Source organism: Capra hircus, chromosome 27, assembly GCF_001704415.2.
Source record: "Capra hircus breed San Clemente chromosome 27, ASM170441v1, whole genome shotgun sequence".
Lineage (NCBI taxonomy): Eukaryota > Metazoa > Chordata > Mammalia > Artiodactyla > Bovidae > Capra > Capra hircus.
Genome location: NC_030834.1, coordinates 37,513,918 through 37,540,146, shown reverse-complemented (window position 1 = coordinate 37,540,146; position 26,229 = coordinate 37,513,918). Strand labels below are relative to the sequence as shown.

At 39.5% G+C, this 26,229-nt stretch overlaps 1 long non-coding RNA gene across 1 annotated transcript in view; it reads left to right on the top strand.

Annotated features, from left to right (window-relative positions):
- LOC102189648 overlaps positions 1–20,770 on the top strand; it is a 29,823-nt gene extending 9,053 nt beyond the window's left edge. Inside the window, exon 3 of the long non-coding RNA XR_311149.3 lies at positions 20,551–20,770. This is a non-coding gene — a long non-coding RNA (uncharacterized LOC102189648). The remainder of the gene's footprint in view (positions 1–20,550) is intronic.

Below are 26,229 nucleotides of genomic sequence, written 5' to 3'. Positions count from 1 at the left end.
GAAGAAACAGGTACAAAGATCCAGACCCACCAACAGCTGCAGACAAAAAGAGCCCAGTGAAAGCCTACTCTCTCTAGTCAAAGGACAGGAGGAAGGCAGCTTAGCAAGAAAACTTTTAGGCAATAACAACTGTACTCCAGCCGAAAACCACAGAGGCAATGGTGGCCCCAGTACCACTCATGCCAGTAAAGGGGAATGGGTAGGGCAGACCTCCACTCTCGTCGGACTATAATGAGTGAGCCCACCCACCTGCCAAGGTGATGTCAGAGAAGGTCAGGTTAGGAGCTAGAACTTTCATCTCTGCCAGGCAGATGTGATGAACCCCTTCCCCTTTCAGTGTAGATGAAGAAATTTGAGAATCCAGGAATTCCAGTCCCATCAGTCAGTAATGAGGCATTCTCCCATTTCCTGCTGAGGTGAAGTCAGTGGATTTTCACCCCAGCCCGGGGCAATGAGACCCATTGCATGGTGTCAGTGGAGGTCAAAGCAGCAGCAGTAAAGAGGATTTCCTGCTTCCCTGGTGGCTCAGTAGTAAAGAATCTGTCTGCAATGCAGTAGATGTAGGAGAAGTGGGTTTGATCCTTGGATTTGGAAGATCCCCTACAAGCATGGCAACCCCCTCCAGTATTCTTGCCTGAAGACCCCATGGACAGAGAAGCCTGGTGGGCTACAGTCCATGGGGTCGCAGAGTCGGACACAACTGAGCAACGTCACTTCTCAAACTGTATCCATTGAATAGCAAGAGCCAAGATTTCCTATCTAAACAATAGCAAAGAAAATGCAATAAAAGCTGGGGATTTTCCCCCCAAATATGATTTTTCTATCATAGTTAAGATTCCATGTGCTGGAAAAAGGAAGAAAATATGGAGAGAGACGAGGAGCCCAGGAAATTTATCTGTATAGGGACTATCTCCAGAGTAGCCTTTGGTGGTTTAGCCTTAGGTTGAGAAACTGAGCTTTGAATAAAAATTTCAATGAAGAAAATAAATAAATCTATGCAGAATTAATTAAAGGGAAGAATTCTGAGTAAAACGAAAGTAAATATATCAATGTCTTAGCCTAATGGTAAACTAACTAGAATAGATACAAGATAAGAATAGATTTTCCTGATTTGTTAAGAATCCATTTCATAACTTCCATAGTAAATGAGAAAACTATACAAGCATTTAACTCAGTCTCAGAATTAAAATGTATTATTATACCATGACATTGGGAATAATTTCATTATGTTATATTTTGTTGTTGTTTAGTCGCTAAGTCGTGTCCAACTCTTTTGCAACCCCAGAGATTGTAGCCTGCCAGGCTCCTCTGTCCCTGGGATTTTCCAGGCAACAATACTGGAGCAGGTTGCTAATTCCTTCTCCAGGGGAGCTTCCCAAACCAAGGATAGAACCTGCATCTCCTCCTGCACTGCAGGCAGATTCTTTGCCACTGAAGCTCCAGTACTTTGGCCACCTCATGAGAAGAGCTGACTCACTGGAAAAAACTCTGATGCTGGGAGGGGTTGGGGGCAGGAGGAGAAGGGGACGACCGAGAATGAGATGGCTCGATGGCATCATGGACTCGATGGACATGAGTCTGAGTGAACCCCAGGAGATGGTGATGAACAGGGAGGCCTGGCGTGCTGCGATTCATGGGGTCGCAAAGAGTCGGACACGACTGAGAGACTGAACTGAGCTGAACTGAGCCACCTGGGAAGCCCATCTTTGTTATATATATGGCTATTTTTCTTAAATTATTAATATTTTATATTATCTAGCAATGTTAACATGGAAACCTAGAGAGAGCAAAACGTGTGAATTAATATCTGCAGACTTGTAATAACTGAGTTACAATTTATTGAATGAATTTACAGTTTTTGCCCCTTTCCCCTAGCACAATGGTCTCCATGAGATTGAAATAGAAGAGTGCCAGGGCAGAGAATGAGGAAGGATTTTTGTGGGCGGAACTGGTAAAGACTAGAGGAAAAAGGAAGGAGATGTGTGTTCTCTATTCACGGTGAACTTAACAGCCACCTGTGTACAGTCATGTCATCTCCAGTTTAAATTACGGTCTATCCTGGGGCCATCCTTGCAAACACCATGTGGCTTTGTCACGTCTCCATCCCCCTGCAATGGAGAACTTATTTTTATTCCCAGTTGACCTAGAAATCACACAGTTCTATCATGCAAAAAGGGTTCAAGTAATTTATTCATGTGTGTGTAGTCTTCCACAAGAAGCTGGTGGCGAGAACACACCAGGTGCTTCTGAGAGGTTTCTGCTTTGTGGCTGCACACTTAAAAATCAGAGCCAGTTTCCTGAGCTTTGAAGCAGAGGCCATGAATCCATACCTGCAGCTTCATGTCCAAGGGATTCCCATACCCTTTTCAAAAATTAATTAATTTTTGGCTGTGCGGGGGTCTTCGTTGCTGTGCAGGGTTTCTCTAGCTGCGGCAAGCAAAGGCTGCCCTAGGCGCCGTGTGGGGGCTTCTCACGGTGGGGGCTTCTCTTGCTGAGGAGCACGGGCTGTAGGGTGCATGGGCTTCAATAGTTGCAGCACGTGGGCTCAGTAGTTGGGTTCCCGGCTGTAGAGCACAGCCTCAATAGCTGTGACACATGGGCTTGGTTGATCCAAAGCAAGTGGGATCGTACCCAGGGCAGGGATCAAATCCATGTCTCTTGCATTGGCAGGCAGATTCTTGTCTACCGCGCCACCAGGGAAGTCCTCCCATGAGCTGCTTTAATGTAGACCCATCCGCTGCTCAGGTTTGAAACATGCTAGTCACGGCCCATTCAGAGATTTTTTTCCATGAGACCCCATGGACTGTAGCCTACCAGGCTCCTCAGTCCATGGGATTTTCCAGGCAAGAATACTGGAGTGGGCTGCCACTAAAGATAAGCTATCAATAATGTGAGCAAGAATCCCCAAACGGAGATGTGTAATGGTGGGAAAAGTGAAGAATACTGAGGAGAGTTGAGGTCCAGTCCAAACTTATCAAAATCTGGAAAGTAGTGGAAAAATGCTCTGGGGATTTTTGTGGAGTACTCTGAATGCTAAAGAAATGATTCAGCTTCTGATCTGGTAGGCAACATTGTAAATGCTAGCAGGTAATATATTCAGAGTAGGGTTTTAGGAATATCAGTCCTAAAACATGGTATGAAATACAGTGAAAAATGTGGGAGAGGAGACTGGATCAAACGATGCTAAGTTATTTGTTCTTTACTTATAAGGAAAAAGATATTTAATTATGTGCAAAAACTAATTTGAGAGTCAGATCAGTTTTGTTGTGTTCAGTTGCTTTGTCGTTTCTGATTATTTGCAACCCCATGGACTGCAGCATGCCAGGCTTCCCTGTCCTTCACCCTCTCCCAGAACTTGCTCAGACTCATGTTCATTGAGTCAGTGATGCCATCCAACCATCTCATCCCTCTGAAGACCCTTTCTCCTCCTGCCTTGACTCTTTCCCAGCATCAGGGTCTTTACTGATGAGTCAGCTATTCGCATCAGGTGGCCCAAGTATTGGAGCTTCAGCATCAGTCCTTACAACGAATATTCAGGACTGATTTCCTTTAGATTGACTGGTTTGACTCCTTGCAGTCCAAGGGACTCTTAAGTGTCTTCTCCAACACCACAGCTAAAAAGCATCAATTCTTCAGTGTTCAGCCTTCTTTATAGTCCAAATCTTACATCCATACATGACTACTGGAAAAACCATAGTTTTAACTATATAGACCTTTGTTGGCAAAGTAATGTCTCTGCTTTTTAATATGCTGTCTAGTTCTGTCATAGCTTTCCTTCCAAGGAGCAAGCACATTTTTATTTTGTGGCTGCAGTCACCATCTGCAGTGATTTTGGAGCCCAAGAAAATAGTCTCTCACTGTTTCCACTGTTTCCCCATCTATCTGCCATGAAGTGATAGAACTGGATGCCATCATCTTCTTTTTTTGAATGTTGAGTTTTAAGTCAGCTTTTTCACTCTCCTCTTTTACCTTCATCAAGAGGCTCTTTAGTTCCTCATCTCTTTCTGCCATTAACATGGTATCATTTGCATATCTGAGGTTATTGCTATGTCTCCCAGCAATCTTGATTCTGGCTTGTGGTTCATCCATCCTGGCACTTCGCAAGATGTATTCTGCGTAGAAGTTAAATAAGCAGGGTGAAAATATACAGTCTTGATGTACTCCTTTCCTGATTTGGAACCAGTCTGTTGTTCCACGTTCTAACAGTTCTAACTGTTGCTTCTTGACCTGCATATAGGTTTCTCAGGAGGCAGATAAGGTGGCCTGGTATTCCCATCTCTTTAAGAATTTTCCACAGTTTGTTGTGATTCACATAGCCAAAGGCTTTAGTGTAGTCAATGAAGCAGAAGTAAGGAGGGTAAGGAAGGCAAATAGTATAACATGCAACATCTAATCACACTATATCCTTCCTGAATTGGAGACTTGCCTGTTTCTCCGTGTGCATGTGTGTGCTCAGTCATGCCCGACTCTTTGAGACCCCATCGACTGTAGCCCGCCAGGCTCCTCTGTTCATGGAATCATCCCAACAAGAATACTGGAGTGGGTTGCCACTTCTTCTTCCAGGGAACCTGCCTGACCCAGGGATCGGACCCCTGTTTCTGTGGCTCCTACACTGGCAGGCGGGTTCTTTACCACTGAGCCACCTGGGAAGCTCATACCTGTTTTTCTGTAGACCCTATGAAGACTGCCTTACTTACATAGGAGTTAGTTTCTATACTCTCAGTTTTCCTTAATAAAGGCTTTGTCAGGTAGAACTAGTTATAAAAAACTAGTAAAACTTCCGTCTTGACTTTTTCATTGACAAAGCATTTGTGACTGTTACTTTGGATTACTAGTGACTTGGAAATTGAAATACAGCTCTCAGACCAGCAGGTCTTATGTAGCTTAGTTATTTTACTGGAAATAAACTGGCCAAGAGAAAGGAATGAGCAAAGAATCGAAGAGAATTTAGACAAAACATCTAAATAGGAAAATAATTTGCATTTATCTCTTAAAAGCTGATTTAAAATTTTATCTTAACATGTGTGAATCCTCAATCATTTATTTATTAATAATCATAACTTTAATTTTTAATTCACCTATGTTTCCAAAAGTTAGAAAATTTCCAAAAATTAAAAAAAAACTAATTGGGAAATCAAATTTTAGTTTTCCTCAGTAATCTACTTCCAAATCCTTTCAGCTTTTTTTTTTTTTTTCCTTTCCAAACTCCAGTGACAGAAACTAGCTCTGTGCTTCCAGATTTCGGGAATAGTTGTAGATGAGTTGCTATAAATGCCAACTTTCTGGTCTGGTCTAGTATGATAATTTTGGTGGTAGTTTTTCATAGCTGGTGTTTTTGAATCCATTTACAGGAGAAATGTAGGTTTTGTTTTTTTCTTTTTTAGAAAATTGCACTCAAGCAAGGCATGTTTTTCTAAGCATTTTTTTTTTCAGTATCTGTGGAAAAAAAAAACACAAAAAAACCAAAATCTAGAAACATCTGTTTTCCTTCAAATCTCTGTGACTTTCCATGTCCATTCCTTAGTTATTACCAACAACTGAGTGTAAAGTGGGTGATTTCTCTAGGATGCTCTGTACAGAAAAACAGGAAAAAATAAACAGGAAGATAATATTTCTGAACCCATAAGATACGCACTTTGGATTGGCAAGCAGCTCTCAGTTCTTAAACCAAATTGTGATCTAGGTTAACTTGCTATTTGAATTTGTTTGGTTCCTATCTCATTTCAACAAAATCTCTATGCATTTTAGGGTAGAAAATTTTGGAAGAGGTGAGAATGACCCTGAAGGTAGCATTGTGGTTCATGGATTTGTGTATGCTTTGGGGCTTGCTCTACAAGGAGATGACTCTTCTGGAATTTTCCAGATCCTGCCATTAACTTATTTAGTAATCCTGGAGAAGCTACTTAAATCATTCTCTTAATTTCATCAACAAAATGCGAGTAATTAGACTTATCTACATCATTGAAATTGTCTGAACTATGAGAAATACAGGAATTAGTAACTTACTTGGTGGCTCAGATGGTAAAGAATCTGCCTGCCAAGCAGGAGACCTGGGTTTGATCCCTAGGTCCGGAAGATAGCTGGTGGAGGAACAGCTACCCACTCCAGTATTCTTGCCTGAAGAATCCCACAGACAGAGGAGCCTGGTAGGCTTTGTGACTCTGAAACTCAGAGCCTGTTGACAGGCCACAGTGCCTAAGAGCTGATATTGATCATTGTACAGGGAGGGTTGAAAGTCAATTTGAGACCTCTTCCTTTTTTCAGCAACGTGGTTCCTCTGACTTTAGGATGACTAATCAGTTCACCTGGAGATAGGGAGATGGTGAAGGTGGCTGAATAGTCACATAAGCTTTCTAAACCTTCCCCAACTGGTTGTAAAAGAGAAAGTCACAATGATTCTAAACGTGAAAGGGATGCTGTGTGAGGGGAGTTCACCATCCCTGAGAGGAGAGTCCTCCAGAAGGAAGCAAATGCTGCTAGCAACATGAACAGGCTTAGAAGCAGATTCTTCCCCAGGAGCCCCGATGGAGTCCAGCCCAGCCAGCCTCGGGCACCCAACCTGTGGGACCCTGGGCAGGGGACTCAGCCCCTCTGGACTTCTGGCCTTTGGAGTGTAAGTTAATAAGTGGGTGTTATTTGAAGCTGTTTGCATTCTGGTAATTTGTCTTGCAGTAACAGAGACCCAGTGTATTGAGTAAATGGTCCAGTTCCCACTTTTATGCACTTGGTGAGATGCTAGTGTTCCTCTCAATACAATTCCTTATTATGAATCTGGCTGCCTCCTTGGATAATTGCATCCGTTTGTTATTATTCCTTAGGATAAGGAGGCTTGCTCACCTGGAAATCTTGTTCCCATTAATTTGAGCAGGTAAACGTGTGTCAAATCAGAATAACACACTGATTCTGTCACCTTTTAAAATGCTGTTTATAAAGAGGATGTAGTTTGGTCTAAGACCTTGTATTTCTTATGCACAAACAGTGCACCATGTTTGTAGCAAGAGATGCAAAGACCAAGTCAGTAGTAGCACACTGTCTGCAAAGGGTGTCCATGTGTTTGTGAAGGAAACAAATTATCACAGAAAAAGCATCTTGTGTGCTGTTAGGAATTTAAAATGCTGTGAGTCCACTGGAATATCTGGCAACTTTGCTATGAAGTCTTGTTTTCATTAAAATGGTTTAGGCTGAACCTTTCTTTGATAGTTTAAGATTCCTTTCCATTCTCCCTTCTCCCTGCCTCCAACCCCCTCTCTTAAAAATCCCTGGTATTTTGGCAAATCAGGCAGACTGAAAAACAAACTTGCTTCACATTTTGCCAAGCATCTCTCTAATAATGACACAGAAACATTGGAGGGCATGCTTCCTCCGTGCCGCTGTTGTGCATGTGCATTTGGTTTTCGCATGTTAATCATGAACTGTGTATATTGCATGGGGCACTAATGGCCTCGTTTATCCATTTCCAGGGTCTTTCTATGTCACGAAAGCCCAGTTGCTGATGTTGTTGAGGCATGTAAACAAACTCAGTTGTAGTATTAATATTTGTTTACCTCTGCAGCATTTCTTTAGTCACTTCTTCCTTGATTTTGTCCACTTTGATCTATTCTTGTTTTGGTTACTGTGTAATAAAATATCTGTATTTATTACTGTAAAACTACAATACTTGTATTATGGGCACTGATTCTACCGGTCAGGAATTCCGATGGGGCACAGCAGGGATGGCTTGTGACTGCCACATAGCATCTGGGGCCTCCGCTGAGGTAGTTTCAAATATCTGAGGGCCAGAGTCATCTGGAGGGTTCCTCAGTCAGACGTCTGGTGTCTGGCCTGGGGTGACTCAAAGGCTGGACTCAGCTGGGACTCTTGATGAGGGGCATCCACCCGCACCTCTTCCATGTGGGATGGGAGACACACGGCACAGTGGGGAGGTTCTGGAGGAGGACGCCGTGGACGCAGAGTCCAGAGAGTGAGCCTCGAATGACCTGGGCCACAAGAGAAGCTGGATGAATGAGCCAGCCTCGAGGTCAGGTGGCCGCACCCGCGTTGTACTCGATGGACTGAAACCAGCACAGGCCCATCCAGACTGAAGGAAGAACAGATATATGTTTTCTTTTTCTTTATTGATTTGGCTTAGTCATGGCACCTGGACTCTTTCGTTGCGGCATGGGAACTCTTAGTTGTGGCATGTGGGGTCTAGGACCCCAACAAGGGATGGAACCTGGGTCCCCTGCATTGGGAGTTTGGAGTCTTAGCCACTGGACCACGAGGGATATACTTAGACTGCATTTCTTGATGAGAGTGTCACAAAGCACATTTCAGAAACACATTCTGTGTGGGATACATTTGGTGCTCATCTTCAGGAAATAGAATATGCTAAATTCACCGTCGGGCTACAAGAGTTCAAATCTCACAGTCTACAAAATACAGTCACTCTCTTCTGAGACTCCCAAAGCCTCACTCTATTTTGGCTTCTACCTCGGGCTCAAGCTCCAAATTCTTGTCATCTAAAGCAGGTGACATGTAGATAAGACACCTTGGATGCAATTCCTCAAGTGTGGTTTCTCTCAATCTGATCTGAGAGCGAAAGAGTCAGGTTATCTGACTCCAGAGAGCAAACATGTGATGGTCAAACAGATTTAGGATGACACTGATAGACTGTCCTATTCAAAAACAGAATCTCCTCTCCCTAGCAATTCTGAAATCCAGCAGGGCCATGTTACTGGTTCCTTGATGAAGGCTCAGACCCGCAACCTGAGAGATGCTCTCTGTGGCTTTTGGATCCATCCTGGGCCCTTCATTCCTCTCCCAGGACATTCTTCTTTTTCACAAGCTGTAGCCCGTATTTATAGCTGAGCAGATGTTTGTTCATTTTGCTTTCATGCTGTATTTTGTCTGTAGAAGCTTGGGGAGCCAAAGACTCTTCATTTTATGCTATCTCTGTTGCTTTCAGTTTCAGTGAACACATTTCCTTAAAACCCTGTGGGTTTGTTATATGTCAACTTATGAACCTAACTATTTAGACGAAAATCTATATTCATACATCTCTTATAAATAAGCCCATTTCTGCACTGGGCCACTTGTGCAACTTCTGTGGAATCCTTAAGACTTAAAAAAAAAAAGTCCTACTTTTCCTCTTAACAGAGGCAGACCCTGAAGAGCATTAGGAAGCTGTCTGCCCATCTGAATGCGTCCGCAGATTATGAACGTAAATCTTTTCGAGGCCTTCACGAAGGCTTCCCAGTCATACATAAAGTTTCATCTTGACATCTTGACTCTGTGACAGTGTTTTTCTGTTAGCACTCTGATATTTGAACCGAAGATCCTTTCTTATTTAAGGTTTTTCTGTTGTGAATTGCTTTCCTACGGTCCCTACAGTTGCTCTTGAAAACCAAATAGAGTTAGTTTCTCAGGTCATTGCTCTGCTGTTGCCTTCTGCCACAAGCTGCGAGAGAGGCCACGGGCACCAGCTCCTCTTCCAAAGCCTTGTTGCCCAGCTTGCTGAGTTCATCAGTGTTTTCCTGATTCCCCCCAGGACTGTTTCCCTTCCTCTAGCTTCCAACAGCAGTCTCCCCAGTCGCTTTGGCCTTCATGGATTGTCTGAGGGCCACCTGCATTCCGATGACTGTGCTAACAAAATTCCCCAAGCTGAGGATTTAAAACACCAGAGGTCCATTCTCTCATGGTTCTGGAGAACCAGTCTAAAGCTGGATTTTACTGGCGAAACCAAGGTGTCAGTGGGGCTCAGTCCCCTCTGAAATCTCTCGTGGAGAATCTCCTCTTTGCTGCTCTCTCTTCTGTGGTCCTGCCTGCCTCACTCGCATCTCTGCTCGGGTTTCACATGGCCTCCTCTCTGTGTCCAGCCTCCCTCCTTCTCCCTCTAACAGGACACTGTGATAGGCCTGGATAAGCTGTAAATGCCCCGTCATGAGATCGTTCATCTTTTCTTCTGCAAGAATAAACAAGGTTATGTTGACAGGTGTCTCCTCAGGAATGGGGATGTGGGTGTCTCATGGTGCTCATTTTTTGGTTTACCACAGGCTTTTCAGAGTTCTTGGAGAAGGAAACGGCAACCCACTCCAGTACTCTTGCCTGGAAAATCCCATGGATGGAGGAGCCTGGCGGGCTACAGTCCATGGGGTTGCAAAGAGTGGGACAGGACAGATAGACTTCACTTTCACTTTAGGGTTGGTTTTTGACAGTGTTTCATTTCATGACATCCAGTTCTATTTAAATTACTATTATTGCCTAAACACAGCACCTAGGACTTTGCACCCCTTCAGCCCCCCCCCTCAAAAAAAAAAATTCCCAGTAGACGCCTAATTTCTATTCGGTGATATCAGGGGCCTCTGCTGGGGCTGATTGGAAGGACCGCCATTTGGAACCAGGCATGTGTCCGCCGCTGGGCTGGGCGCAGTGAAGGCAGGCTCAGTGGGGAAGTGGACGGATCACACGTGCGAGGCTTCTCGGTGTTGCTCAGGCTTCCCCCAGCGTGAGAACCCTGGGGAGCTATTCAGCTCACTGTGCTTCAGTGATTCAACACAGTCACAGCCCAACCAGGCAGATGCCGGTGGGACCCTCAGTGGGGGCGATCGCACAGCACGGTATGGAGCGCGTGGGAGGAGAGAGATTCCCGCGGCCATCTGTGAAAAATGCACACAGGACAAAATAAGAAATAGCAAGTACTGAATACACAGGTTATATTATTAACTCAATTTTAAACTCACCTACTCCATGGCTAAGAAGTCACCCAGACACACACGGAGTATGTGAAACCTTGAGTCACTGTCTCATCAATTCCTTATGAAACAAAGATCTGAGGAACAGCTTGGTCCTGCCACGTAGAAATGTGTGAGGGCTGAGCATTCATAAGAGGGTAACTTGAAAAGCCACTGAGGAACAAAAAGGGAAATATTTTAAAAATACCTGAGTCATAAGTATTTTTTATTTTTTTGTCTCAATAATTCTCTGGAAGCTGGACTGCTTGGGAGGTGGAAACAACTCCCCAAGATGCCTGGAGAATTCCTTCTACTTTGTTTATTCCTCAGGGTCAACTTTTTAATGACTTTGCTGAGTAGAATTATTTCATCCTGGTGTTTTTCAATTGCAACTTTTAGAGAGGGTTTGGATAGTGTCCTCTGTCTTTATTTCCCCTGTGAGTAGTTGCTGGCGGAGAGAAGAGGGGCTTCTTCCATCACTTGGCATATTGTTTCTCTTTACAAATAGGAAGGAATACTCTTATCATGGAATCAAACTAGAACAAGGCTTCCAACCACTCTAAAAATAGAGTGAAAATTATGATACTGTGAAAGCTATTATATTAATGGAATTGAAGGGAAAAGTGCAGAGTGGGAAATTTTGGGAAGAGCCATTTTCAGAATTTCCAAATGCAAGGCTTTACACTCTCTGAAGACTTAGATTAAATTTTTCATCTCATAGGAAGCTGGCCTCAAGCTTTGGCGCTTGTCACAACTTTATTTCAGCTGGCATTGCTCTCCCTGTGGGTCACTTGGTTGTTTCACCTGTGTCCTTTCTTCATGCAGCCAGACTCTGTTAGCATCCTGGTTTGTTTCCTTCCATTGACATGTCTGAGTATGCTGATAGCCCTAGTTCCGCTGGGTGGTATGTGACCTTCAAAATGCTGTTCTTGTACTTTGCAGCCAAAACGCCATGGAGCTTAAACGGAACAACATGGGAGGAAAATTAGATCTCTCACATAATTATTTTGGATTTTGCAGGTTCTTGAACTGGGTTTTAAGTGATTAGAAGAAGAAAAAAGCCCCCTTTGAGCAAAATACTGCTTTGTCATCTTGATTTTAGAGTGTTCTTGCACTCAAAGCAGCTAAACGTGTGGAAATGTAAAAAGGAATTTCTGAGCTTCAAGAAATTGCCTCATTTTTTTTTTTTTCATTTCTGTGGCACATTATTGGTCAGTAGGAAGTTGTCTGTTTCTGTAAAAACACCTGGAGGAATTCTACCTTCCCTGGACTCAAGGAAGATTCAGCATTTTATTTTATTATTATTTTTTTTTAACTTTGGGTCAGATCATTAATACAGGACTCAGACAGACTTCCCCACAGGCCTCCACAGAGCCCAGAAATCCAGGCTATTCTCAACGCGCTCTGTTTTTCAGTATTTGTCTCCAAAGTAGGATGCTACTCTCCAATTTCATGAGTAGTTAAGTGAGAACCCCACCTCTCTACCATTTCTCTCTGCCAGAACCTCCATGGAGCCAAAGCCGTAATTCCATTCTATTTCATGTAGATCACTGTTTTCAGTTCAGTAGAGGCAAAGAACTTGGAGTTAGAAACAGTCAGAGAAGAGTGATTTTAGATCATCAATTTTGCAGCTAGATCTTAGAGAAAAAAAAAATCTGACCCTTCAATCTTGGAAATAGAAAGTTATAAAATACGCAAAATATTGCTTAGCAAAAGGCACTAACCTACTGGTATCACAACATCTCCACATAAAGGATAGCAGTCTAATTCCTGCTGAAAGCAATTCTGAATTCAAGAGATTAAAACTGGAATTTTGTTGGCTTTTCAAAACCTAACATGTAAGGGGCAAGTCAATTATTTCACATAAATTCCACGATATGGAAAATACTCAATCTGGAGGCCTTTTCATCTCAATAAAGTTCTTTATAGCTTTTTAAAAAATGAGGCACCTGTTACATCCTAGGCATTATACTAGGTATTTTACAAAATTGAAAAAAAATTTTTTTCTTCCAATTCCTAACATTTTAGTTATAATTGTTCCCATTTCAAGATTTCCCAATTAAACAGTTCAGTACATAAAACTGCAAGAGAGGACAACCACCTTTGAAGCTTGAATTCTTTGATTGAAAAATCAAGTGCAAAAATATTTCAAGACCCAGAAGAAAAAAAAAATATTAAAAAGTTGAAAATCAGGATAGAAAGGAAAAGGACTTGAAAGGATAAATTTATGGAGCCAAACATGTCACTAATAGGAATTGTAAAGAAGAAAATGTAAATTGGTAATAATACAATAAATAAACAATATTGTATTAAATTATCTATAATTCCTAAACTAACTTGTCACTCCAGTGATAAAAGATGCTGCACACCAATGCAAAATATTCACACTTCCCAAATAAGAATGGTATCTACTCTCTTTTTCCAGTAGCTGAAATTTCTTACATTTTTTTCTGTGGCTTGAGCTGATATTCAGGTGTGAGAATTTCATTTCTAGCTGAATCAGAATCTGTTACGTGCAATAGTTCTATCAAGCAATGTACTTAAAATGTGAAACATTTCAAAGAAATCCATCCTTTAGTCAAACAGCTGAGATTTTCTTTTTAGATATTATCTCAAAAGTTAACTTATTGAGTTTACTTGGCTATGGAGAAAACATTGCAGAGAATATGCAGTTACATGGAAATGTCTGGTTTAATATAAACAGACCTTTGTGGCACCGAAGCTCATGAGACCATGGGGACTGAAAGTTATTCTAGAAAAGCAGGCTTGGTCAGACTGCACACAGGAAAGAACAAAGTCATCCAGAAAAATGTGAAGATTGACAATCTGGAAATATCCTTGCTGGGCCTGACAGGACACAAGATGGAAAAGGTGCTGTCTGAAATACTGAAATGACATTTCATCTGCAATAAACTTATAGACAGAATGAATAATCAGATTCCTTTGGTGTAAAGGAAAGATTGGCAAAATGTACTAAATATTTTTTAATTGAATAGATAAAATTAACCTTTGAATATTTCAGTTTACAGGACAAACACAAAAATACAATAATGATCAGATATTTATTAAAAATTGTATCTGAAATCAAGCTTGTCTTTGAAATCAAGCTTAAGACTACTTTAAGCAATGGCACCCCAGCAGATGGATGCACTCTAAGGTGGCTGCTTCTGAAGTTTTCTCAGAAGGTGAAAATTAGAAAAGAGGAAGACAGGAGGGCAAGAGAGAAAATTAAAATTTGAGATGATTTGTTTATAACATTATGTGAAGAAAAACACATGTCAGTCTACCAGGTATATTTTAAATTTACTCTGTTACTTACAACTTATTTGACCTCTGTTTGGAAAAGATATATTCATTGTTACTGGAAAAACCATTTCATGGTTCAGAGAGGCCAGAGGTTACATTCCTGTCCCTTTATGATTTTTATCCTGGGTAGCATTGGCTTTTAACAGGCATCACTCAGCTTTTAAGCAGGCACATTATTTTGAAGTCTCCTAGGTTTGATAAGCTTAGAGCTGCCACTTAGGAGTTGAGGTGAGAGAGTAGGGGTGCATGCCATAAAAGACTTGGGAACTAGAGGTTTCAGAGAAAGTAAACATGTTAATCCAGAGCATGCTCCAGGCACTAGCAAGTCACCAGAAACATGTAAAATGAGAGAATACGGCAAGACCACTAGCACTTTCAAATTTAAAGTGTTAGTTTTATGTTCTCTGTTTATAGGTGCTTGACTTGATGTTTTTGTTTGTATTTCCTTAGGGGCAATCTTTTGGAAGACTGAAAGAGTAAATTATCTGAAGCTTCACTGTCCATAGGTTGAAATCTTTTAATCATACAAGTGTCTATTCTAGTTATGAAGGGAATGGCTTTTCTCAAGTTTATGAAATTATATGATCTAAACTTGGTCATCTCTAATGGTGAATTACTCCATGAAATGAATGAATGTTTATTCAGTGTTTCCAATTAAAAACCATAATATAGGGAAAAATTGTTATGAACTATAAAAAAACAAACAAAACTGAATGCTTTGGAAAGGCTCAGCCAAGGAGAGTCAGTAAAAAACCAGTGTGTCTGTTTAGGTCTGGGAATGCCAACAACTGTCAATGTTTAGGGCAAACGTAACAGAAGAATTTTTTTTTTTTTCAGATTGCTTTGTAAGTGGCTTTCTCAATTCCTTTTAATAACATAAAAACTGCGAAACATAAAAATCATTTAAGGATTTGTATATAAAACTTCAAAGACAAAGTCTTGTTTCTACACCAAAAGCCTAGTGAATCCATGTACAGACATATAAAAAAAGAAATTATATTTAAAGCACGATTACATTATACTTAATTGTCCTCATTTTAACTTTGTAGGTTAGCCAACCACCAACTGTGAGTTATGATTAACTGTGGTCAAATCTTTCCTTCCAATAGATTTCAACCTTGAGGCACAGATTACACCACAAGCAGAATCTAAAAAACTTCCTATTTAATGTCTTTAATTTGTACAATAAAAATTAAGCTCCTCATGAATTCCATACCTATTGCTAAAGTTAATGCCAAGGAGGTGTGTAATTTGCCAAAAAAGTCTCCGTTGAGATTCTGTTAACATTTTCATCCAGTGAAATGAAATTTGCTCAGTTGTGTCTGATTCTTTGTGACCCGATAGGGTCAGTGTTTGAATTCTCCATGGAATTCTCCGGGCCAGAATACTGGAGTGGGTACCCTTTCCCTTCTCCAGGGCATCTTCTCAACCCAGGTCTCCTGAATTGCAGGAGGATTCTTTACCAGCTGAGCCACCAGGGAAGCCCTATTCATCCAGAGGGTGCCATTTTTCTCACTTTAATTCTTGCACCCAAATTGTTTTTTGCTTTAGCATAAAGGTTTTATATATTTATCTAAAGATCGACAACCCAAAATGCCATTAGAGAGGAAGAAGTAATCTCACACATTTCTTAGAAAATGTGTTCAGAAGGATTCCTTGGCTATTACCTGATTGGTGATGACAAGTGCTGGTACTGGTCCTGTAACCGTCTCTGAGTGTCCCTCCCATTCAGAAGTTGTAAGGCCATCTCCAAGTTCAAGTGTGCTCATCCTCACTTAGCATGACGAGAAGACAGATTGTAAGATGTGACTTCCTCCAATAATCGTGTTCCGTAAACGTGGTCTGAAGAGGCAGTGGGACTTGGGGTTTAAGTGTCACCTGTCCTCTCGGAGTCCATCACTCTCCTCAACTTTGTAATCAAGTGACTATGAAGACCACTAATGAACAACACGTGATAGGTAGTGTCTGGGAAGAAGTTACCCCAACTAGGGGGTTGAGTAGTTAGATTTTTTTAAAAGCTGGTGATGGGGCCTGTCTTTCGCCTTCTGAGATAACGCAGGCGGTGGACCTAGATAAAACAGAAAGTTGTGCTGTAATCCCTTCATAGAGTGACAGTTGGTTTGAGAGGTCGCCAAGGCACCAGGTAGCTCTCCTCTTCCATCTTGATGCTAATTTTGCAGTGGCTAGGCCAATATCCTCCCCTTGCTCCACCTTTATACATCCTTCTGAGATTATAATTTCCAGGAAATCCCAGTCAGGGAGGTTGTGGGATGACTGATAGTATGTCTTAGGAGACAGAATCCCTGTGGTTTTCAGGAGCTAAGAAAATTAGGCAAAAGAAGAGAAAGAAGGAACACTTGTTGTACCTAACAGAGATTAAAAATGTTTCAGGCTAAAATTTCACAGCACTGATGAAAGAATCAAAAACAAGTGGGTAAAAAAGTAGACAGCCTTTGAAGCAACCAAGAGTACATAAGAAAATAATATAACGACTTCCCTGGCAATCCAGTGGTTAAGAAACTGTGCTTCCAATGCAGGTGGTTGGGTTCCATCCCTGGTTGGGGAACTAGGATCCCATATGCTGCATGCAAAAACAAAACAAAACAAAACATAACAGATACGCAGAATAAGAACACACACACACACACTCATTCACTCCACCTGAGGAAATAATTATTCAAAAATATCGGTAGGGCAATTGACTAAATAATTGGGGCAAAAGTTAAATTAAGCCATAGAGTAAAATAGGTTTTTGATGACTTAAAAAGTTAAATTTTGCAAATGCTACCATTAAGAAACCATTTAGTTTTTTATAGGACATCCTTTTTTCTAACATGAAATAATTAACACTTTATGTCACAGATTCTCTGGCAAATTAATTTGTAAGTTTGTTTTCTCCTTTGAATAGTTTTATTTCCTTATACAGATATTCTACAACTCTAGGGATTTTATATCTTAGGAACAAAGGAGGTCCAATGAAATTATTATTAGGATTACAATTCGAAGAAGCATCTGATTTCTTGACCAGAATAGTCAAATGCCTTTCTTGTAAAACCATGGAAGGAAAAGAGACTTGAAATTAGACTTGCCTGTGGTGAGTTTCCTCTCTCTGAGAAGTACTGACCTAGTTCATGTCCCAGGTTCACTGTTGTAGATATTCCTTAGTGATACCATTTTCTCCATCATCTTCATAATCCTGAAAAATCTTCTGACTACTGTAAAGGGAAGGAGGCTTAACATAAATGAAATGAAAAGAGCCAATAGAAAAAATGGTTTGACTCCATAATATTTTTATACAGAGAGACAACATAAACTCCATGACCAGGCCAACAGCAAACAGGAGAGATATACATGAACAAGTAGAAACATCAAAATTTAAATAGTATTACTCTTTAAAAGTTCATACAATTTGATAAATAGAGCAACCTGATAAAAATTGATGAAGACTGAAGAGGATTGTTACAGAGAAATTATTTGTTAACACAGGAAAGTATATCCCACCTCACCATTACCAAGCTACCTTCAAACTTTGAGATATTATCTGCAAGTTTTTGTGGTTGTCTAATCAAAAATTTTTAGATGAGTGTTTTATTTCAAGACCAGCTTAGTTCCCTGATGTGTGTAGACTAGAATAGTTTTATATGGCTACAGTAAAATAAAAGTATCATCCAAAAGTTGAATCTTATTGATAATATTTAGGTTTTCTGAAGATTTGCAGTATTGAATACATGGAGGATGATCTATATTTTTTATGAACATTATAGTAGAGTCCTATTTTACCTTTTATCACTGGAGAAGGAAATGGCAACCCACTCCAGTATTCTTGCCTGGAGAATCCCATGGATAGAGTGGCCTGGTGGGCCATGGTCCATGGGATCGCAGAGAGTCAGACATGACTGAAGTGACTGAGCACATTTTACCTTTTAATTTGCCTATTAGTATTTCAAAATTATATATCACACATGCTTTTTGGTCTGGTGATTTTTATAGTTTTATTTTAAAATTATTACCTCCCTTCCTCTAAGCTCTCATAATTGTCCACTTTAACCTTTCACCCTTTTCAGCCAACTATGCTTTCAACAACCTTGATTGAGACTTCTGTTGTTCATCTTTTAGGAATGGTACTTGGGATTTCCGTAGATCTCCATAAATTTATTTTCTTTTGAGGAAGGAAAAAGTAAAAAAAAAAAAAAAAAATTCCAATCTGCTAGAAATGGATGAGAATTCCCAATATAGCTATTTCTGAGTTATGGTATTTTTTCTCCAACAACTGTTTAATAGCTACATCCAATCTTATAAGCAAGTTATATATTAAGAACACAGTTTTGCCTCCTTTGTTCAGTTTAAAGGACAGGAATATTATGCATTTCTCAGTGACATTTTCCAGAGCATGTTCCCTTTAACAATGCAGTAAGAATTCTCTAGTTAATGTTTGAGAAGTGCTGATTTAAACTGAATCTCTAAGGTTTATGACTAAGGTTGTTGTTGTTCAGTCACTAAGTCGTGTCTAACTGTTTGTGGCCCCCTGAACTGCAGCACACCAGGTTCCTCTGTCCTCCACTATCGCCTAGAGTTTGCTCAGTTTCATGACCATTGAATTGATGATGCCATCCAACCATCTCATTCTCTGCTTCCCGCTTCTCCTTTTGCCTTCAATCTGTCCCAGCATCAGGGTCTTTTCCAGCAAGTCAACTCTTTGCATCAGGTGGCCAAAGAATCAGAGCTTCAGCATCAGTCCTTCCAATGAATATTCAGGGTTGATTTCCTTTAGGATTGGCTGGTTTGATCTCTATGCAGTCCAACGGACTTTCAAGAGTCTTCTCCAGCACTACAATTCGAAAGCATCTGATTCTTTGGTGCTCAGCCCTCTTTATGGTCCAATTCTCATATCTGTACACGACTAACAGGGAAACCATAGCTTTGACTATATGGACCTTTGTTGGCAAAGTGATGTCTCTGCTTTTTAACACGCTGTCTAGGTTTGTCATAGCTTTTCTTCCAAAGAGCAGACAACTTTTAATTTCATGTCTACAGTCATGATCTGCAGTGACTTTGGAACCCAAGAAAATAAAATCTCTGTAACTGCTTTCACTTTTCCCCTTTTATTTGCTATGAAGTGATATGACTGGATGTCATGATCTTAGTTTTTTAATGTTGAGTTTCAAGCCAGTTTTTTCATTCTCCTTTCACGAAAGTGCATTTTATTAAAAATGAAGGAAATTCCTATCTCAGTGATAGGGAAACACTTAATCAAGCAGACATTTCAGTATAAAATTTATTTCCAATGTAATGTCATTAATATTAAGATGACTTTGAATTATTTCTTCTCATTTGTTTCCTTTTTCTTTCTATCTGTATGTTTTACAAAAACTCCCACATTTTTAAATTAAAAATGACCATTTCTCAGAACATTTATCTTGATCTCTCAAAGCCAGCCTCCAGTAAACTCTTTTACATATTAAACAGTGAAGGGTTGGAATTGATATATTTAAAGTACAAAGTTTAATAACCTAATTTGACAAAAGGTATGATTGAATTCTGTATTACAACATTCTTTTGTCACAGTCACAAGTTGTGATAAATTCAGATCCCCAAATTTTATACTTGGCTGAATCCTGACATTCTCTAGTTTTTGCTCTCTCAGAACTTTGCTGCGATTTTAAAATAAAGTTGAATCTTGGATATTTTACTACTGGTTAAAAAGAGAATTTGACATTGAAAACTACCAAAGACTATATAAATTACTTATTGAGGGCTTACTGTGCTATTCTAAACACAAACCTATCTGACAATTTTGCCATCAACTGCAACCAAGGAATGAAAGAATTTCCCTTTGAAATCAACAAGAGTGGCTTTGATTCTTGGCCACCCATTGAATCCCAATGCTGAGTGTGATCATCAGCTTGTGTCTTGTTTGGAAACACCTTTTCTAGGTTTGTCACAGTTATCTCCAGATTTCATCTGACAAATTAAGAATGCATGGTGATTCCTGAAAGCAGCACACAGTTGTTCAGAACAAACCCATTACAATACAAGGTATCTTGATGTTATCAACTACAGAGGCAGGTCAATTTAAGACCCAAGTTGGGAGCAAAATCCAGCTTATTTCATTATTTTTACTTACACCTCAGTTAGGTAGGCTATTTTTCACAAACTCTCTCAGGTTGAGTTTTAGGTGTAACTTGAGTGTTCTTGAATTAGTTATTTTCTCTGCTGATCTCCTTTGCTCTCACACCAGCTCCCAACACTATTAAGGCACTCTATTTGCCTTGAAATAAATTTCTTTGGTGTCAAAATGTTTGATTCACATCCAACTTTTTCTTGCCAATTAAAATTTGCAAGAGAGGCTGCTATGGACTGCACTGTGTCCCCTCCAAATTCCTATGTCAAAATCCTAAGCCCCAATGTAATTACATCAGAAAATAGGGCTGTTAGGGAGGAAATTGGGGTTAGATGAGATCCTAAGGCTGGAGTTCTGATCTGCTTGGTTTGGTGTCCTTATATGAAGAGACCAGAGAGTTTTTTCCTTCCACAGGTGCCGGAGGAAGGACCACATAGGAATAGTGAGGACATGTGGTGGGAGTGAGGAGCTGGGGAGAGAGATTGCACCAGAACCAACTCTGCTGGCCCCTTGATCTTGGACTTCTAGCCTCCAGAATGGTGAGAAATCACTTTCTGTTGTTTAAGCCACCCAGCCTGTGGTATTCTGTTATGGCAGCTGACCAGATTAAAAGAGGGCAAAGTATGAAAAATGAGCTGAGTTCATACCAGCCTTCTGACAAAAATTGAGCATGTCAGATAAGGCATGCTCCATATTTTTGTTTACAGATTCAAAGTCATTGGTACAACTCTTCATAAGGTAAGAGAGAATCAAGCATGTGGATCTGGTCAAAGAATAATGCCTCACGGTTGAAGGTGTGTGCGTGGAGGGGGCCATTGATTATAAATCCAACACAGGGATGCTCCAGCCTACCTTTGGTCAAAGGCTGTCCAATAGGTGTTAATTATTTTAAAAACCTGAATGAAAGCCTACCTAGTTTTTCTCATAAATTCTCTCTTGTAAGCTTTATTCAAGCTGGGGCACTTTGCATGGGGGTTGCGAACTCTTTTCCTCTCCTGATAAGAACACGGTGACCTTGCTTGGTATCAGCAATCCATTGGTTGAAGGGGATTTTCAGAGCTACAGGGTTTTGACCAAAACTTTGACCACAACTGCCTCTCTGGAAGGTGATGTCTTTTGTAGAGAGCAAGAAGTGGTTAAAGTAATTCAATAAGGTAAATGTCATATTTCTGAGCAGTAATTTGAAGAAAGAATTTGCAAGGACTTTTCTTAAAATTAAAATTTCCAAATGTCTTGACATAAAACAGATAGAGCAGCTCTGTGCAATGAGGCCTGGGGGTCTGGTGTCCAGCCTACGACTTTGTGGAGCACACACTGATTGCCACTGTAGAAGTGAGAAAACCAGTACACTAACAGTCACTTGCCCTGTGCTTTCACATGGACTCAAGAGAACTCTGCAACCTCGAGGACCTCCTCAGCTCCTTGAAGCTCTGGGTCCCCCCCCCGCCCAGCTCAAGAGATGTGGGTCCTTACCAGGCGGTACAGATGAAGTAAAATTCTCTTTCCCGCCAGCCCTGTCACTGCCTACTCTCATGAGACAGGGGTCACAGAGCTTGCCATTTCCTCACACAGCACAAACCTGTCATGTAACTTGTTATGAAAAAATCACGATGGAAATCTCACATGATAGGACATTACGTGCAAAACCATCTGCTTTAAATCCACAGATGAAGAGATTCTGTTTCTTCACTGTCTTCTTGAAAGCAAATTCATCACAATATGATCGCTGGGGAATGATGTGACTTTCAGCATCCATGCCCATAAACAGAGATGGAAGTTATTTCCAGCCAAATGTATTTTAAGTTTTTTTTATTTAATTAAAAAACTTCAGGGAAGCCCCATTCCTCTGATTAGTGACCTCATTAAGAATAACTATTAATCTTTAAGAAAATCACAACAAAATTCTCATGTGATTGTTTGAAATGTTTCATGTCAGAAATTGTAAATGAAAATCTTTTATACTATAATTCTAATTCTTAAATTACAACTACTTTAGACAACTTAAAGTGTTGTATTTCCTGATTTCCTCATATCAAAGGGGATCACACATGGAGACTCTGGAAATTTTCTTTCAATTGTTGGAAAAGTAAATATCTCAAAAAAAAAAAAAAAAACCCCGCAAAAAAACCCAAAACAAAACCAAGCAACTTTCGCAAGAAAGCAAAAATTGAGATTTCCTGTGCACTGCTTCCAAACCTCAGTCAGAGGCACACATACTGTATTTCATCCAGGCAAGGCTGTTGAAGTGAAATTGACTTCTGACAGTGTTTCCATCTGGGATTCTGATGATAGGATTTGATTAGGAACTGGGCCTGTAGCATCAGGATCTGGCATCTACATGTTCGTACGTCCAGAAGTCAAAACACTTGGTGCTGCCCATGGACTGTCTACAGAGGCAACTGTAAATGCCTTGAGTTGATAGAAATGATTGTCTCACTAATCACAAGCGTGGTGCTTCCCTGAAGTTCTTGAAGTTGTTCTTTTTACCTTCCCTCTGAAGGTAGTTCAGTCCGGTGTTTGTAACTCTAGGGTTGGACATAATGCACAATTTCATTCAACTTACTACTTTGACAGATTAAGAAACTGAGACTCAGATTTTGGTGATTTGCTCAAGGACAAAGCAGAAAATCAGGATTAAAAACTGGCTCACAATTCCCAGTCCAGTCCTCTTTCTGTTATAGTATGTAATTTTTTTTTTTTAAAGTAGTAGGTTGTTGGCTATAGAATGAAGAAAAAAGAGCATGTGAAACTTTTTTTTTTTCAAATCATCGAACTCCACTTATTAGTACATGTCTATAAGTCTATTCTCTGCCTACAAAATAGCCAGTATCTTAAAAATCCAAACACAAACAGATAAAGCAGTACTTACTTTATAACATATGTGCCATGGACTTCCCTAAGCAGTTCTCTGGGTGGACTCTATGCTTCTTTAGGATACAAACATTGCATTTATTCACAACTTCCTACAGTTCATCTAAAAAATCAGATACATCAACACACTCTTCTACTGCAGTGGAGGGAAATACTATTTTTATGTTATTCTCATTCTCAGTTTAAAAGGTAAAATCCCTAAAAAGCATCCTTTGAAAAATCTGCTATTGGGAGTTCAGACCTTGGGGGATGGCATAGAAGTGTAGATGAAGTGGAGTCAAGGGAGTTTGCTTCAGTGCTTTGCCCCAGCATTTCCTGGGAAGGTGAATATAGAAATTCGATTACTTAAGGAGATGTGTAAACTTTAACAAAATACCAAAGCAAGTGCTGCAATATGACCTCCCTCACCTGTTGAACTTGCGTCTTCTCTCTCTTTCACTGAGTAAAATTCCTGCTGAGCAGGGTACCCCTGGAGAAAGCCTGGACTGTGTGGTCAGTGAGTGATTTTCTCCCTTCTCTGAAAGAAGTGCACACAGGGTGTACCACTAATGCTCACTTCTGCTTTGAGCAGTGTGGAAATGGAGGACAGAGTTGATTTTTAGAAATTCTAATAATGGAATCTGTTTCCCTCAAGAAATTAGCAAATGTCAAAAGGTCAAAACCTCCTTCTTAAAAAAAAAATGTGGAAGCTAAATCTTATAACTGCTCACTGAAATACTTTGTTTTGTGAGTCTTTTAAACAGAATATATACAGTGTTACGGAGAAGGCGATGGCACCCCACCCCAGTACTCTTGCCTGGAAAATCCCATGGATGGAGGAGTCTGATAGGCTGCAGTCCATGGGGTCCCAAAGAGTTGGACACGACTGAGCGACTTCACTTTTACTTTTCACTTTCATGCATTGGAGAAGGAAATGGCAACCCACTCCAGTGTTCTTGCCCGGAGAATCCTAGGGACGGGGGAGCCTGGTGGGCTGCCGTCTATGGGATCGCACAGAGTCGGACACGACTGAAGCGACTTAGCAGCAGCAACAGCAGCAGCAGCATACAGTGTTAGGTTTCTAGACATGAAATTCTGTTTATAAACTTTCCAAGATTTGGATATAGTAATTGTTGCTGCAAGCTTCCAGTGTTCACTCATCTTTATTCTTAAGAATTGACTGATTGGCATTTGGAGACTCTCATAGAATTTATGAACATCTTCACTGTATATTTTAGCTTCTTACTGAATCCTGTTTGCTAATATTAATATTTTAAATGACTGTTTAGCTTGATCTCTAGTCTACTTAACCATCACCACAAAATCTCAATTATTATAATGTAATGAAGTGAGATTTTTATGGTCTACATAAAATTGTTTGCAAGAATCTCTGGCAAAGTATTGTCTTGTTGATGTTGTTTTTGCTTTTCATCAAAATTATTACATCTCCAGGGACAAATTAAATGTTATTTTTTCTGGCATGTCTTATGCTTTATATTTTGGCCTAATGATTTTTTTTTTTTTGGCATACTGATATATTCTGAGAAACTAATTGTCAACACATAGTTTAAATTTTTTTAAACTGATAACTTGTAAGGGTCACTATATCACATTCTAAGATTCTCTCCATGGCTTCAATGAATTCATTGGAAACTTAGGTTTTTTTTTTTTTTAAATTAACCAAATAAATTAACATATTTAAATGTATCAGGACTAAAAATGACGAATGCCACATCAACATAACAGATATCATGTTTGTTTGGTTATATTCTTGGCAGAAATGTGATGAAAAATTATTGAAACTGAATCTTGGCTGAATTGTATAGACAGTGACCATCTTCTGCACAAAGGACTGTGGCTCCCTTTCAGGTGGAAGGATGTTATTTATTGTGATTCCATATTTCCTTTTGGTAATGACCCCTGAGTTTGTTTTCTTGGGGAAGTTTTGATAAAACTATATCTGTTGTCAAATTTACTTATATTTTATTTTTGTTTTACTATAATTATTAGTTTGGTTGCTATTCTCAGCTTTGAAAATTACCTATATCTTAGCTGCTTCATAGATGTACAGAGCATGTATTTTCTGTCTATAGGCTTTAGATCCTTCTTTACTTAAAAAATATAAAGATGATCCATAAGTATATAATAAGAGAATTTCAGAAGACTGCTTTTTCTTCCCAATAGATTGTAAAAAAGATTTGACTTTATGAACGAGATGCTAGAGTTGTCCAGAATATGTACATGCAATTCAATAAATTTTGGATATAATAGTGTTTTAAAAGTCAGTATTGAAAATAGTGTTTCAATATATTAGGACATAAATATAACCTTTTAATAAAATATTATAAAAAATAAATTATTTTGTAGCAAAACATATACATACTAATATTTTTATTGTACTGAGTAGTTACCTATATCATTTAAAATGTTTTTGTTGTATTATATTTGCAAGTTTTAGAAGACTTGTTTTCATGTTTCCATAACTCTATAGATTCCTTTTCCTTCTTTCAGGACTACTTATTTTTATGTATTTGCTAATAGTTATGTGCTTTTTTATTTTTGCTAGGAATCATGTCATACAAGCAAATAATCAATTCTCTGTCAACAAGCAAACCACTTATGTGGTTGTATTTATGTAGGCAAATATTTGTTCTCAGAAAAAAATAGTGTGTTGCCTTTAAAAAAATGAAATAAGGACTGTGTGTTGCTGTTGCTTTTTAACATATGAGCATTTAAATGTCACTTCCGATTTGTATGTGTTGGATAGAAGCACTTCAGCTTCTAAAATGTATTTAGCTAGTCACAAGAAATTAAATATTTGGAAAAGATTATTTTTGAGTAAAATATTTTAAAGCCATTTTAATATTAATACATACTGATAGCTATTATACCAGGTTAAGTCTGAACGCTCCGGGGGCACTGAATAACTTTCAGTGATATAACCATGCTAAGCAGACTATCTAATAAGATGATATGTTTTCTGTTGATTCATTTGGCTATAAATTCAAAAGTGTTGTGTGCTAAAACATTTATACTCATTAAATATACTGAGATTAAAAATAAAATGTAATAGCAACTGCTATCCATCTTAAACTTTCTTTTACAGGAGCATACTTTTTCTCAGCAATCATAATCTGATACCCAGAGACAAAAAATAAAACAAAACAGGCAGGGCAGGGGGAGATGACTTTTCACAATATCAGGTTTTGCTGATAGCATAAGATGGTAACGGATTCAACTTAC